This window comes from Protopterus annectens, chromosome 9.part0 (genome assembly GCF_019279795.1).
Source record: "Protopterus annectens isolate FY-2018-M chromosome 9.part0, PAN1.0, whole genome shotgun sequence".
NCBI classification, from domain to species: Eukaryota; Metazoa; Chordata; order Ceratodontiformes; family Protopteridae; genus Protopterus; species Protopterus annectens.
The window spans coordinates 1694128855-1694145055 of NC_056743.1; the positions used below are offsets into that span (position 1 = coordinate 1694128855).

General features: G+C 38.8%; 1 protein-coding gene across 3 annotated transcripts in view; it reads right to left on the reverse strand.

Annotated features, from left to right (window-relative positions):
* PDE4A (phosphodiesterase 4A) overlaps positions 1–16201 on the reverse strand; it is a 1515730-nt gene that overhangs the window by 133832 nt on the left and 1365697 nt on the right. The gene's annotated exons all lie outside the window — the stretch shown is intronic.

Genomic DNA, 16201 nt, shown 5'->3' on the forward strand with positions numbered 1-16201 from the left:
TGTGGGATTCAATAACAGCTCCTAGTTTGCAATCATCTGCAAATTTGGTCAGCCAGAGACCAGTGACATTGGCCTTGACTTCAGAGAAGTAAATGCCAAAAAGCAGTGGTCCAAGGACTGATCCCTGAGGAACTCCACTTGTGACTGGCCTCTTTGTAGAGTTGGACTCCTCAATTCTAACTTCCTGACTCCTGTCTGTGAGCCAGTTGGCTATCCACCGGGTGACGTACGAGTTTGAATCTAACCTCTAGAGTTTGTCAACAATGCCAGAGTGGGGTGTTGTGTCAAATGCCTTCGTCAGGTCAATGTAGGCAGTGTGAACCATGTTGCTCTCATCCATTGCTTGCTGACCTTCTCAAAGAAGTCCACCAGGCTGAGTAGGCATGATCTGCCCTTGACAAAACTGAACTGGGTTGGGTCCAGTGTCTGGAGGTTTACTACATCACTATTGATCATTTGAACTATAATTCTTTCCATGGCTTTACATATACGACTAGTAAGACTTATGCATCTGTAGTTTCCAGGGTCTGTAGATGGCCCACCTTTGTGCATAGGGATGATTGTTGCAGTTCTCCATTCATGTGACATGAAGCCCGTTTGCAGGTTATAGTTAAATACCAATTCCAGAGGCCCTGATAGGTCATGGTTCATGCTATTTAGAAGGCATCCTGAGATACTGTCTGGGCCTATTGATGCAGTGGCCTTGGCTTTAGAGAGAGCATTAAGGACATTTTATCTAGTCATAATAAGGGGAGTTATATTTGATGGTATTTCCTGAGGGAAGGTTGAGGGCGAGAGAGGGGTAAAGTTGGAGCTGAATTTATCGGCCAGTAGGTTTGCTATATCTTCTGGCTCGGTATAGGTGGTTCCATTTACAATGAGATCTGCACACAACTGTGCATTGCCTTTGAGATTGCGGAATGCCTTGTGGTTGTCCTTGACTAGGGAGGCCAAATTCACCTCAAATTTGGTTTTGATAGACTTTTGGAATTCATTTTCTGGATGGGGTTCTTTCTGTGGGGAGTTAGCATAGCTTTTGTTGGGGTCTCCAGTTTCCTCCCACTTATCAAAGATAATGTGGGTAAATGAGTTAGTGATGTTTCCATCAGTCCTTGATGGGTGAGTGGTCTGCATATGTATATGTCCTGTGGCAGAATGGTGCCCCCTTCAGGAGGGCTTACCGTCTTACTCCATTTGCTTGCTCAGAAGTGTTAGAGCTCCTCATAACTCTGACTGGATAAACTGGATATTAGAAATGGATGGGGAAAAGGTTAGACACCTAATTTGTTGAATTACAATAATATAATTTATACAGATGATAGCTGAAAGGCAAACAATAAGGATGATACAGTTGTCTACACTAACAATGCTGCAAGCTAAGTCACAGCATGTTTCAAAATACTGGTAGTTAGAAAGAGGTGCACATAAATGTCCTTTTCAGCTGAAAACTGAATGCCACTCAAAACAAGAAGAAAAAAGCTACAGTCAAAATAAATGGGTTTCAACCAGTTGCCATGCAGATTTTTCTGCAGATATTTATTAATGACAAGGTAAAGGCAAACCTTGCATTAAAGTCTAAATAAGTTCCCTTCACTAAACAGCATGCAATAAAATGCTGCATGATACTATGGAAATATTTAGACAACTCACATTTTGTTTAGACAGTAAGGATAGCTATGAAGAGGATGAAGAATGGAAAGGCTGTTGGTCCAGATGACATACCTGTGGAAGCATGGAGGTGTTTAAGTGAAATGGCAGTGGAGTTTTTAACTAGATTGTTTAATGAAATCTTGGAAAGTGAGAGGATGCCTGAGGAATGGTGGAAAAGTGTTTTGGTACCGATTTTTAAGAATAAGGGTGATGTGCAGAGCTGTAGTAACTACAGAGGGATTAAACTGATCAGTCACAGCATGAAGTTATGGGAAAGAGTAGTGGAAGCTAGGTTAAAAAGGAAGGTGATGATTTGGGATCAGCAGTATGGTTTCATGCCAGGAAAGAGCACTACAGATGCGATGTTTGCTCTGAGAGTGTTGATGGAGAAGTACAGAGAAGGTCAGAAGGAGATGCATTGTGTCTTTGTGGACTTAGAGAAAGCATATGACAGGGTGCCTAGAGAGGAGTTGTGGTATTGTATGAGGAAGTCGGGAGTGTCAGAGAAGTATGTAAGAATGGTACAAGATATGTACGAGGGTAGTGTGACAGTGGTGAGGTCTGCGGTGGGAGTGATGGATGCGTTTAAGGTGGAGGTGGGATTACATCAAGGATCTGCTCTGAGCCCTTTCTTATTTGCAATGGTGATGTACAGGTTGACAGACGAGATCAGACAGGAGTCCCCGTGGACTATGATGTTTGCAGATGACATTGTGATCAGTAGTGAGAGTAGGGAACAGGTGGAGGAGACCCTGGAGAGGTGGAGATATGCTCTAGAGAGAAGAGGAATGAAGGTCAGCAGGACTAAGACAGAATATATGTGTGAATGAGAGGGAGGATAGAGGAATGGTGAGGATGCAGGGAGTAGAGTTGGTAAAGGTGGATGAGTTTAAATACTTGGGATCAACAGTTCAGAGTAATGGTGAGTGTGGAAGAGAGGTGAAGAAGAGAATACAGGCAGGATGGAGTGGGTGGAGAAGAGTGTCAGGAGTGATTTGTGACAGACGAGTACCTGTACGAGTGAAAGGGAAGGTCTACAAGAGGGTAGTGAGACCAGCTATGTTATATGGGTTGGAGACAGCGGCACTGACAAAAAGGCAGGAGTCAGAGCTGGACATGGCAGAGTTAAAGATGTTAAGATTTGCACTGGGTGTGACGAGGGTGGACAGGATTAGGAATAAATATATTAGAGGGTCAGCCCAGGTTGGAAGGTTTGGAGACAAAGCCAGAGAGGCAAGATTGCGTTGGTTTGGACATGTGCTGATGAGGGATGCTGGCTATATTGGGAAAAAGATGCTAAGGATGAAGCTGCCAGGCAACAGGAAAAGAGGAAGGCCTAAAATAAGGTTTATGGATGTGGTGAGAGAGGAAATGCAGGTGGTTGGTGTGACAGAGCAAGATGCAGACAGGAAGAAATGGAAACAGATGATCCGCTGTGGCAACCTCTAACGGGAGCAGCCGAAAGAAGAAGATTCTGTTTAGACATTTATCAGAATGTTATTTTTTGTTTAAATTTTGGTTTGTTTAAATAGTAAATGAACTCCTTTGCAGATTCCCTTCACTCATTGCCCAGGTCACGAAAGCAAATGCAATGTATATTGTCGGTTCAAAACAGACAGTCGGCTAGTACATTTCTTGGACGTGGAAGGAAATCAAACACTCAGTGAAAATCCACGTAGACAAAAGCAGTACATGCAAAGTGTGCACAGAAAGTAGCCCAGTACAAGGAATGAAACTTGAACCCTTAAGCTGCTGTAACAGAAGCAGTATTATTATCTTTTTTATGTAGGGACACCTGGATCACTTTCAGGTCAGCGTATGAAGAAACAGGATCTGAAGACCTTGGAATTATTTTTAATTAAACTGCAACTATCACGTATGTGATACTGCCTTTTTACAATTAGATTTTGATGTCTGGGAGAATTAAGAATTTTTTCTGTCTGATGCTGTGACATGCCCTGTGACAAATCCACCACATAAAAATGAAAAAGGAAAACATTTTCTGGCACACTGTCCTATGCTATGCCCTTGTGTGCACACTTTCTAGAACTATGCTATCACTTAACAAGTGTTGATTTAGGTCTCTGGAGATAGCTATGAATTTCACCTGCGCACTATGCTGTTAGCTGAAACTCCATGGAATGTTGATTAGATCATTAACCACGCACATTAACAGTCATTGGCCTCAGAAGGCACTGTGACATAGCAAACAATGGACTATATTGCATAATCACAAGGAATCAATAATCTCTTTCACAAAAATGTCAATGGAGTTGTAACTGCAAGTTTAATGAAACCTCAGAGTAGCATCTATTGAGCAGCAGGGTCAAATCCAAGGGCAGGACGAACATATGGAGATATACTAATGCTTTGTCTCTGCCTAAGCCATACAGAAAGCACTTGTGTACTTTGCAGGTAGAACTGTTGCTAGGAAACCAGAATTTTGCAGGCTGTAGCCTCCATTTGTTGATTACCACATGCATACTATAAGAATGCATTGACAGTTTGCAGCAGATATTGCTGTCCTCTTGTTCAGTATCCACAGTCCAGTCAGGTGGCTGTGAGCTGGCTTTGGAATGGGTTGGTTTTGTCTTGACTATAAAAACTGCTGTTTGGCACACTGAAGCCAGTATATACTGCCCTAACAATCAGAGTTCTAGCTGTCTGTACAATATAGAGGCTGGATTCAGCTTTCCATGGACTGGAGTGAAATAAAAAATGATTAATACTGTGTAAGACATCCATCGGCCTCTACAAGGAGTCGCCATTCAGTCACCTTCTGTTAACAGTTCACTGTGTACCCCATCTTCACCTATCCTGTACAGAATTGGGAGGTATTAGAGACAGATAAATAGAGGAGAGAAGAATGGTTTTATGTGTTGGATCCTAAAACATGAAAGCAACAGTCATGAAGCAGAGCACCCTTGTGTTGAAACATTTTATTTTTCAGGACTAATTTACATAACACCCATAATGTCCATGAAGGTGAGGTTAGTAAAATCAGTTTAATACACACATTTCTGTGTTTTCCTGGGAATCCGGACCAGCAAGTTTAAGTCATCTTTCATCAAATTGTGACTCAGCGAGAGTTCTTTTAAGCAACCAGGCTTCTACTGACAATTTATTCTAGGGGCAAACTTAACACAGCCCACTTCCAGGGAACTTCACCCTTTGTATCCCCTAAACTAAAGCTGAAGTTGCAAACCTCAGCGTAAGTTATAACAGTTATAAGCGGGGACCCATTTGCTATAAATTGGTTTGCTGGATCACAGTTCATAGGTTAGTACTAGGCTAGTTGCTCTTGCGAGTCATTTTAAGCCTAGCCAATTATACACTGTGAGACTCAAATCCTGCACCTTGTGTTTGTAAGGCAAACACCTTAACCATTAGGCCACCCTCCTAACCCTTGGGTCAATGAAAAATTACCTACTCAAATGACTACCTTTAGGCAGGGTCTTTCAGCCTGAAAAGTCTATGCATCTACTCAGTGCTTTACTTTTTTGTTTCTGTCATTTCTTGGTGCCTTCATTTCTAGCTTATTAAGAGTATCTTCATTATAAGGCATCTATTTTAATATTTAGACTTACTTTAGCATACTATATATGGAAGCAACAGTAACGTACACACATATCAGACTCATAGTAATTACTCAACATATTGAAAACTGAACTGCAGTTTGGGGCTAAGGGGGAGCTTATTCATTACCACAGTTAAGATGTCTCACTGAAAACACTGGCATTTATTTTTTTCCAATTTATTTATTTACTTTAAGTGAGTGGGCTTTCATTAATCCTTTTTGTCATATCTTTTTTCAATATTTCAAGTGTTGTACTGATCATATCCTAGGTTGACTGCATAAGGATCTTCTGTGTGACTGGGCTGTAATATGTAATTATTTTTTCAGGGAAAATATACTTATATCTCTCTAAGATACCTTGAAAATGAGAGTTTTGTAAACTATTTTAAGAAACTGCTCGACACTGACAATGTTAGGAATCACCTCTTATAGTGTGTCAGACCTGATGAACAACTTTATAGTAGCAAGACAACTTCCCTTCTCCTTGACTTTAGTTTCCAATAAGGCTGCAGTAAACTCAATTAATGAAGGGTAGACATCACAATGAATGTCGGTCATCCTCCATGCAGCAGGAAGGAGTATTCTGTTACCCAGAGAAGAGTGAGAGATAAGCAAAGGGGAAAGGCTAACTTGGAAAGGTGTAATAGTGGTGATGATACATATCACTACTATCAGGACGCCGCTTACAACATTCCATAGCCAATGTTAAATGCAAGAGAAGCTGGCTAAGTAACCGAAGAGTCATAAACAGGTATTAAAACGTGGATAAGGTGGCCATCACTTATTCATCAGGAGGTACAGAAGAAGATACAATTGACAACCAATGGAATTGGAGTTTGTTATGCTATTTTCTTGGCACCGTTTAATTTATTTTATTAATTTTTAACCATTAGTGAACTGGTCATCATGCACCCTTTTTCAGCTATCACCCAGGACACAAGGGCAACAGTAAATGCACTATATATCGACACATTAGAGGAGGCAATCGACCAGCATGTTTTTGGAAAGTGTGGGTAAAACAAGACTACCTGGATGAAACCCATGCAGATGCAGACCCAGGCAGAATATGGAAATTGTACACAGATCATGACCGAAGATCAAGATTGAAACTCACCTGGAAATGTGAGGTGCTGAGCCTAACTACTGAGGTACTTTAGTGCCATAGATGAGGTTGGAAGGCTATTGAGGGATGCTTTCCATCTTATTAGGAGACGTATATTATTAACTGTGAGACATTCTGCTGACCCAAAGCTACTGACTGAGTTTGATATCTGGCTTGGAGTGCTATATTAAGGGAGCGGACTGTATTTACTTATTAATTTATTTTTGCCAGCTGAAGAGCTGAGTATGTGGAGGTGGAGAATGAATTTTGGTGTGCAACAACAGACTAAGGGAGTAAACCTATTTTTTTTTTTTTTTTTTTTACAGCTGAAGAGCTGAGGGGGTGGAGTCCCAGTTCGGGGAATGCCACCAGGTGCTACATGTTTGCAGAAAGGTGTTGCTTGAGAATGTATATCAAATCCAAGTGACAACAGTGATACCACACACATGCTTAGCATGGTTTAGCAAAATTAAAATATCCCGTGTCTGCTCTGGAACATGGATGATGGACCTTGTCAACACAGCCTTGACCTGTCTCAGCAGGAGCACTGAGCCTATCAAATCAAGCACTGGAAATGGCTGAAAGCAGTAGCTGGACAAGGGATACAGTGGAACACGGATCAGAAGATTTAAAGCCTGTGGGAACAAGAATGAAATAAATATATGGACATTTTAAAGACAGCATATGTCTTTATAAGTCCTATGACCACTTCAGTGGTCAGAAATGCAGACATCTCCCTATTATATGTTGTCTTGTTTTGGGGACCCAAGATTGTGGGGCACTTACCTCTTTTCTCCATTCTCTAAGAGATAATTAGATAACATATAATTATTTTTCTATTACCTTTACAACACATGTTTAAGGCTTTCACCAGTGTTCATTGTGAATTTTTAACTACCTTAACACATGTAGATAGCATTTTTGTACTACTGTTAACCTACGTTCACAGTTGCATCAATTCTCTATTTATTTGTCCATCTTGTATTTACTTGTGCTGAGCCTGAAATAGGTCCATCTGTGCTCTGGCTCAGTAAACAAATTAAAATAAATTAAAAAAGTAAATGAATAAGTTTGTAGGTAGATGCTAGAAGACACTCTGCCATTAGAAGAGACATAAGGATGTGGGCAGCTTCCATTAATGGCCAGTCTCAGTGTCCCAAACAAAGCTTACTTCTCTCACCTCACCAAGGCTCATGGGAATAACTTAAAGCACAATAAGCAGGTCAGATGACACATGGTGACAACATGACAAATAAATGCCCTATCAGCAAAACAAGGAAACAAGACAGTCTAAAAAGGTGCATATCTTCATGATGTAGTTTTAATACAAAAGCATGTAGAAAGAAAAATACAGAAAAATCATGGAACAGCTATCTGCTGGATGGTACATTAAAACTTTACCTCTCAACTTGCCCATATTTTCACAGAATATTCAGATTTTTGTCTCATATTTTTGATCAGTTCCTTGTAGAATTTGTTGTTTCCTGGCAAATCACTGAGGAATGAAGTCATTAAATTATTACATAAATTTGAAGTTCAGACTTCATTTCCTTCAGAAAATGCATGCTAAGATAAATCGTCTTATTCTAGCAACCTAAGTTTGTAAGAGCAATATTTAATATCTGTCCTTATTTTGGGGACTTTACCCCCCCCCCCATTATTTTAGGCTTTGTCCAAATTTCTTGCACTAAGAAGCTGAGAGGTACAATTTAGACAAGAATCCCTTTCGATTCCTCACATTATGTTCTTTTAATGACTATACATATGTAGGTAGCTTGAAGGAGACAGAAAGTTGGTTTTCGATGCCAGAAAGAGAAAAAAGTGTACAGAGTTGTTTGCTGGGCAGACAAAACAATTGCATTGGCTTGTAATGACAAAACATGCTTGAGAGAAGATTGATGGGAGAAAAGATATACAACGAATGAGTGTTTGTTCTAATCACAACCACATTTTGGTTCCAAACAGCAGTGCTAAGTTTAAAGCATGTTAATTGGGCTGGCATGTTTAGCCTACACTGTTTTATTAATTTTCCACTCTTTGATATCCTCTCATATGGCCCTCAAGGCATGGCTGTATGAGGAGCCGTGTTTATTACTTTGACTGCTCTGTTTATGGAATACCTGCAATCAGACTTGTAAAATGTAATCTGGCTCAGTGGCAAACCATGATAAAATAAAAGTGTGAAAGCTAAGGTGAAAATCAGTTTAATAACATCTTTATGGGGCACCAGCTATCACATCAGGAATACCGTCACTCAAAGTTCTTTACACCACATTAAAGAGACCCTACCATTCCCTCCTCAACATACATTAGGTTTCAAAGTCTCAAGTTTCAAAACACACATTTTATGATGTGCTGTGTTTTGTAAAAACTGTTGATGTTGCCAATCGGATTATTATCTTTTATTTTATTTTGAACAGGCTTCCAGTCACACTTGTATCATATGTAAAAATGAATCTAACTGCGTATCATATGTAAAAATGAATCTAACTGCATTTCTCGATCTCGTGATGCTGCAGACATTTTTTGTCATTCCTTTACCCTTTACTTTTGCTTGATTTGATTGATGGCATCTTAATCTTCATCCAGATGGCTGATTTCTTCTGTTGTGGGAGAGAACCAAACATTTCTAGGTAAGGTAAAAATCCTACAACCAACTTCTTCCTGCACAGGGAGCTCAAACAGCACCACATTTCCCGCTCTGATAAAAGTCCAGTGGTAAGGAGCTGGCCAGCTTCCAAATTCAGTAGAGTAGCCTACCCATCCCCCCTAGAGTCCTCTCTCAGTGGCTCCCATGAACTTCACTAATGCTATTTCATCTAGGGATCATCTCTGCTACTACACATGATATATATATATATATATATATATATATATATATATATATATATATATGTAGCACATGCTCAGTAGACTTGTTCCTGTGGGTGCAACACTTACGGCTTCCTCCAGGTGTCACCATAGTGCCATGTCAGAGCCAACTCCCACCGTACAGGATAGACAAACTCGTGATGACCACGCTACTGCAGTTTCTGACTTTCTGACTTATGATACATCTTTCTTCTGGGATGTTGAAAGCTTGGTAGGACTGAGAGGAGAGATTCATGATCAAAAATAACCACACTCAGCAAATCACAGATACAAAATAAAAAAGCCCCTATAATACCAGAACATCTGCCTTCACTTTAGGAATACTAAGAAGGTGAACACCTAGGGAACTATACAATTTTAACTGAAAACAACAGAAATCCAAAAAATGGCATATTTCTAAATGATGAAAGCCTGATCTGCCATTCATAAAAGTGACAAAGTCCCTTTTAATGCTGGATGTAACCTATGCATTCCTCAACATGACAATGCAAAGTGGTAAAATGAAGTCTTCTATTTTATTAGCTGTCTTTTAGACACTGACACAACTCTGCAGTTGCATGGTTGGATATACTACTACTTTAGCTGACATTTTTTTCTAAATATACCTTCAGCAGAGTAAACATAGTTATGGTACAGCATGTACTGATATATACATACATATATATATATATATATATATATATATATATATATATATATATATATATATATATATATTTATATCCATATGTCCTTCTATCCACCCATTTTCCATACCTGTTTTATCTATTTCAAGGTTCCCAGAGGCCAGAGTGTAACCCAAGAAGTAATTGGTGCAAGGGGGTAACCAGTGAGGATGCACATCTATCACAAGGCACATACAATCCTTCACACAGGCATGCTTACAAACGTAGGGGGCGCTAGAGCAAAAAAAACCACAAAATATGACAAGAACATGGATACTTCACACACAAGGCACTCTAGCTAGAAAATGAAGTGGGAAAGTCTGACCACTGCACCCTCATGCTATGCTGATATAGAAACTGTTGTACCTGCCTAATATTGTACTTCCAGTAACAATCAGTTGCACTGCTTTTTTTTTAATGCTTGATGATTGCATGGTTGGGCTGGTTCAGTGCACTCCACTTTCAACCACAGCCTAATGAGAGACAAAAAAATTCAGATTCCACATTTATTCCAGTACTACCAATAAGCACGGGTAAGCAAACATCTGTACGTGTAATTCAAAATAAGGATGACTTAGCGAGCAAAACTGTATGCCTCCCTTATATACACAAAAAGACTGGCACAAAAAATAAGAACATTTAGAGAAAACTTCAACAGTTGATTACAGAGGATTACATCTACGTTTACATCTCTGTCTGTCTGTCTATCACATCTCAATGATGAGACTCATGCAGTTCTAGAGCTTAAAGTAGACCAAATAAAGTTTATTAAAACAATGCTACACTTTCTTCTTAAATGCTTTAAAACATACTTCATCAGACTATCTTTGTATCTTTGACACAAGTACTACATCTTTTATAAACTATTCCAATCTATGAACAACTGAGCAGTCCACTTAAATAAGAATTCAGTCCATTTTAAAGTGCATTGATATTATTTAAATTTGCTACATTTTAAAATAGAGTATGTAGTTATAACCCAATTTAAACCAGGATATATTTTAGCAGATAATTTATGTGGCCAAAAGACTTCCTTCATATTCAGAGCTTTTGTTCCAAATCACTATAACATTCACTTAAATACACTTTTTCCAACACAAAAAATATTTTGGTGTTGCACATTTTATTGAATGTCTAAACAGAACAGTATGTTCTTCTCATCTTTTAATTGCATAATAGTGAGTAAGAACACTGTCATAACTTTTCTCCCTGATTTCCCAACATAAAAAGCTATACATGTATTCCAGATTGCAACACAAAGCACATTACAAGGGACACAAGTGTATCTTTCTAAACATCCATATGCTTCCCCAGTTGAAGGGCTCACAAAGTAGGAGACATTAACCAGATAGTTACATGCCCTATAACCTCCAAAGCTGTTATGTGCCTTTAGTTCTGTTTGTGTTATTTGTACTTTAAATTAGTTTCCTTTTTCAAACAATTGCTTGAAAGCGTGCCCCCTTTCATTGAAATATATAGAAGTATTACTAATACATGCAATACAATACAAATATCATCTCGCATTTCTCCTGAGAATACATCCACATCCGTCCGTCCATCCGTCCATTCATCCATTTTCCATACCTTTTTTTATCTTCGTCAAAGTATAGGGTAGAGCCAAACCCAACAAGCAATTGCCACAAGGAAGCAACCTGACAGGATGGGCATCCATAACAAGGAACATACACCCCTTCATATACCCATGCAGGGGGAACTATGGCCTAGTGTGCCTAACTCGCTCAACAAAGGATAAATAAATAAATACCTGGATTAATTAACAGTAATTTCCATATGCTAGAAATAATGCAGTTTATATTCCCAACTTCTACACTAAACTCAGCCCCCAATTTTACTACTTTCAATGTTTACAGTTGTACACATACCTTAAATTATTATTTAACACATAACAAGTCAATATTAACCACTTCTTTCATTTCTCATAAGTTCTGTTTGATTCCTAATGTCTAAATGGGGATACCCTCTTGAAATGGACATTGCAAACAGTCTCTTCATCCTCTATTGAAACTTATGGTCTCTGTTAGTCAGTCTACTGATTGTTATGGCCTGACTTTTCACAACATTAATTTTCATACTTTTGGTTAGCCACTCTTCCATTGTACTAAGGTATCAGTATAACAGGGCAAGCTATTCCATGTTATAATATTACCCTAGACCAGCAAAATACCATACTATATGTATATACTGCATATTGACCATCTCTTGTACATTACCCATTGATGCTTACTGCTAATGTTATCCTCACTGACTATTGTATTTACATATATATATATATATATCAAAGTATGTTTTTGTTATAATTGTATTTTTTAGTTTGATCTGTTATGACTTTTATAATTCTTTTTGTATGATTTCTTGGAGCTTTTCTCCCCGGGCCTCTGCTGAAAATGGACATGTATCCAGCTAGACTAGCCCGGTCAACAAATGAAAAATAAAAATAAAATAAAATAAAAATAAAAAAAATGTTGTCCAACAAATATCTTTGGTTACTTCCCAATAAACATCCCCATCTAAAAACTGAATACTCATTTTGGAACTACTCATTTTAAATTTTAAATATTGCATAATACTATTGATATTAATACAGAATTCCTTTATAGATTCCTGACATCCACACTGTAACACAAATATATCATCAATAAAAGGTAAATACAAAATAATATTTTTTTAAACTGTGAGGTAAGCACAAATTTACCTTCCCTGCCTGCTGTGAACAAATTAGCAAATATGGATTGCCCTCATAGTAACCCATGCATCTGGTTTGAAGACATGATCTTGAATCATTAAAAAAATATATGTTACAAACGAAATGTACTTCTTTGCTACTCATCCACTTGTTCCGATCAGTGTAATGCACTGCACAATTTGTCCCTTCATTCTAAGGTATTGCCATATACAATGATTTTACATCATAAGTTACTAAAGGACAATCAGGCTCCTCTACATCTTGTTTTACTTTACTTAAAAAATCAAAGAAATCTTTCACACATGAGGGTTATATGTTGTAACAGTGGATGTAACATTTTTCAGTAGTCATTAACCATTGCTAGGGAATCAGTTTTTGAACCCACTACTGTGACTGTTAGCATGACAGGTTGATGATTATTATTATTATTATTGTCATCATCATCTAAATATATTTTGGTACAACTGACAGCTTGTAAAAATATAAAAACAGGACTACATTGCACCACTTGCACATTTTCCTGCATGTCTAAATAGAGCATCACATTCTTCACTTCTTTCTTTTAAGGAAATCATGCTAAAGGCCGTCTCTTTAAGAGATAAAACAAGCGTGGTTATGTTGTAGAAGACTTTTATAAAATCTGTTACAAGGAACAACTGTCCTTTCTGTAATTATTCTAGTATTCAGCTTTAAGCACTTGAATCAACAAATGACATAGAAGTTACAAAGACATGCATCTGGAACGTTTCTCCCCAGGCCTCCTCTGGAAATTGACTCATTCCAAGTTGGACTTTCCCAGTAAACAAATGTTAAATAAATCAAATAAATAAATCTACTGCATGCCAATTTACTAGATAGATTCCATCAATTTATTATTTGAGCTACAAAGATAGATGTAGCAAATTCAACCTACATTCACTCCAGTATAGGCACTTTTGGGGCAAAGTGATCTTACTTTACTTTACTCAGCATTAGGGGTGAAACCACTTGAGCACTACTGAATCTAGATTAGTTCTCTAATTCTACAGAAACTTGAACTTCTCTATGAAACTGAATAAGACATCCAGACAAAATAACTGTGTTACTCAAAAGATTCCCAGACTCTGGAACAAATTAGCTGAAAAAATAAGAAAGTCAGCTACTTTTAAGACTAGTTTAGATTCATGGATGTGTGATGAAATATTTAATTCCCGTTTTAAGGAATCAGTGTTTTTCGACAGCATTGACCTAAAAACTGGTCTACAAAACTTATAAACATATGTATTTATGAATTTTATAAATTATCCTCTTCTACGAACAACCAGTCAATCCCATCTAATAAAAAAACTCAATTAATTCATAAGGTACACTGATAGGCAATGCTTTTAAGATTTTGAATTATAACCTAATTTACGCCAGGATATCTATTGGCAGCTCAGCTACCAAAGACTTCATGTTCAGTGAAAGTAATTTTTAGAGAGCCCTGCTTCTAAAAGACCTGGACAGATGCAAATTCAAGCTCCAGCAGGGGAGTAGAAGATATCTGCTAGGATGCTCATTTTTCCCTAGGATATGAACCTCTGAGAGAGAGAGAGTGACAGACAGACAGCTGTTTATGGCTCAATGCCAGACAAGCATCACCTCTATGCATAGAGGGTAGGACTGCATACTAACTTGGCTTGTTCAGATACCACTCAATAGACTGGCTCTGTGACTGAAGAGGAATGGACTGAGAAGACACTTCATCTTCAAGGCCTAAAGAACCACGTAGAAAGCTCACAGTTCCAACTTGTTGATTTAGAGTCTCATCTCCAGTGAGCATTATGATCCTTGAAGTATGTGGGAGCCAAAGTGAGGCCCCTATCCCACCAGCAATGCATTTTTCTTGAAATTCTACAACAGTTTTAGCTGAAGAAATGAAAAGCCACCAAGGAAAGAGTGGTTGCTGTCAGCCATTCCAGGGCCTATCAACGTGGGTATGAGAAAATCCATGATGGTGTTGTGACTCTGTAGCCACTGACACCTCATAGTCGTATGCAACACCCACAACTGCAGGCATGCAAACAACACCATCAAAATTGTGGCAGCCATTTGGCCAAGAAATCAACTGGATCTGTGGTCTTAGGAAGGCTGCCAACATCATGTCCTCCTGGTGTCTTTCATGGGTAGGAATAAATGACCCAGAAACGTGCCCAGTTATATGCTCATGAAGACTTCCCTTAGTTTATTGTGACCCCTAGGGACAAGAATGCCTAGTAACGGAGCAATCAGGTAGGTCAACAGGGACAGAGACTTCAGTAAAGGCTTCAGCCACAGTGACAGTCACCTTGGTACATACTCTGTGTGCTACAGAAAGTCTAAGTGGTAACATTTTGAAGTGAGAGTAATACCCACACCTCTCAACCTCTAAATCAGGGCAAAGTCAAAAACAACGGTGAGCCAAGGCTCCCGTGAAGTTATAAAGTTGTTAGAATAGCAAGGTTTGCATTAACATTCATTTTCTGAAGGGTATGAAATCTGAAACTAAACTATAGGCCATTATTTGGTAACTTCATTCAACTGTGACTTGCCAGAAAACCATGAATTTAAGAGGGACAGACCAAAAATATGAGGCAAAAATCAGGACATTCTGCAAAAATCTGGACAGTTGAAAGTTATAGTGATACACATTCAAACTAAACTGGAGGAATCTCATCTGCAGATCCCAAGCAATGATGTGTCAAAAGGTCCATGGATGTCAAGCATTACCATCTTAGTGCACTGAGGAAACATGACCACATCTCCCTGGAGACCTGCCATCAGTTACTGAACATATCAGCTGTACTTAATATAGTTACTGAGGTTCAGAATGGAATGGAAACGTGTCATTCCCTTTGGAAACTGAAAGAGGTGAGAGCAAAACTTCATTGTGCAGCTATAGCAGATAGTTTTACTAATTCAGTGTTCAGATCTGTGGATGACATCAGTGGAATGATCACTCTACTGTACTTCTTGAGAATGGGGAGACTCAGCGAGTCAAAAGTTTTTGAGAAATTATAAATAAGAAAACTGCTAAAAGTACAATATCAGTGATGGGAACCATTCTACCCAAGTTAGAAGGCCCTAAAGTGGCCTGAATGCTGGAGAAAGTGACCTTCTGCAGATCCTTGAATAGGGCAAACCATCTCATAGGTATCATTCACCACATCTTGGCATGGGAACCATGAGTGCTTCCTTCCAATTTGTGGAAGCAGTGGGAACCGTAAGTGCTTCCTTCCAATTTGTGGAAGCAGTGGGAACCATGAGTGCTTCCTTCCAATCTGTGGAAGCAGTGGGAACCATGAGTGCTTCCTTCCAATCTGTAGAAGCAGTGGGAACCATGAGTGCTTCCTTCCAATCTTTGGAAGCAGTGGGAACCATGAGTGCTTCCTTCCAATCTGTGGAAGCAGTGGGAACCATGAGTGCTTCCTTCCAATCTGTGGAAGCAGTGGAAGAAGAGAGTTAAGAATAGACAACCTGTCCTACTCACACAACAAAGGCAGGAGTCACATACTTAAGAAAAATGGCAAAGACCATAAATAATAGCCCTACTTATTCTTTGTCCCCCTCTGTTTCATTCTGTCTACCCCAGTGCCCCTATCATTGGATCTGCCAGTCTCTTCAATTGCCCCAGA